This window comes from Ciconia boyciana, chromosome 34 (genome assembly GCF_034638445.1).
Source record: "Ciconia boyciana chromosome 34, ASM3463844v1, whole genome shotgun sequence".
Classification (NCBI taxonomy): domain Eukaryota; kingdom Metazoa; phylum Chordata; class Aves; order Ciconiiformes; family Ciconiidae; genus Ciconia; species Ciconia boyciana.
Window position 1 is genome coordinate 1 of NC_132967.1, and position 1,275 is coordinate 1,275.

Here is a 1,275-nt window from a genome sequence, read left to right on the forward strand (position 1 = left end):
GAGTAAGAGCGGAGTAAACTCAGAGTAGGAGGGGAGTAAACTCAGAGTAGGAGGGGAGTGAACTCAGAGTAACAGCGGAGTAAACTCAGAGTAAGAGCGGAGTAAAGCCAGCGTACGAGGGGAGTAACCTCAGAGTAAGAGCGGAGTAACCTCCGAGTACGAGGGGAGTAAGCTCAGAGTAAGAAACCCCACGTGTAAGCCGGGCCTGGGGGAGGGGGCGCGCAGCCCCCAGCTGAGTAGCGCCCGAGTAACCAAGGAGCAAGGGCTGAGTAGCGCTGGAGCAGCGAGGGAGGAGGGGCTCAGCAGGGCTGAAGTAAGGCAGGGGCGGTCGCCGAGCTGGGCCCGAGCTGCCTCGGGGTACAGGGGGACTTGGGCCTGAGTAAGCCTGGAGTAACCCTGGAGTAAAGCGGGAGTAACCTCGGAGTAAGCTCGCCCCCAGCCGCCCCACCCCGGGGGGACCCCCAAAACCCCGGGGGGAACCCCCGCCCCCCCCCCCCCCCCGCAGGAGCTGAGGAAAGCCCGAGTAACCCCGGAGTAACCTCGGAGTAACCCCGGAGTAAAGTGGGAGTAACCTCGGAGTAAGCCCCCCCCCAGCCCCCCCACCCCTGGGGGACCCCCAAAACCCCGGGGGGAACCCCCACCCCCCCCAGGAGCTGAGGAAACCCCGAGTAACCCCGGAGTAACCCCGGAGTAACCCTGGAGTAACCCCGGAGTAAAGTGGGAGTAACCTCGGAGTAAGCCCCCCTCAGCCCCCCACCCCGGGGGGACCCCAAAACCCCGGGGACCCGCCCCCCAGGAGCTGAGGAAACCCCGAGTAACCCCGAGTAACCCCGGAGTAACCCCGGAGTAACCCCGGAGTAAAGTGGGAGTAACCTCGGAGTAAGCTCAGAAGGGCCCCGCCGCTCCCCACCACCCCCCCCAAGGTAGCCCCGCCCCCCCGCTAAGCCCCGCCCCTGCGGGGGGAGGGGCCGATATAGACTCTTATTTATAATATTGCCTTGAAAAAATAAAACTCGAAGTAAATTGGGGGGGAACCCCAAAATCGAGGGAACTCCCCCAAAAATAGGGGGCGCCCCTCACAATGGGGGGGGGCCCACGTGACCCCAGGTCCCCCAAATCCAGCAGCGGCTCTTCAGGAGGGGGATGGGGGGGGGGGGCTGTAGTTACAGTTCCGGGGCGTCCCCCTCGTAGTTTTGGGGTTCCCCCCCCCCCCCTTTTTGGGGGCTCCCCTCAGTTTGTGAGGGCCTCCCCAGTTTTAGTGCCCCCCCCAATTTT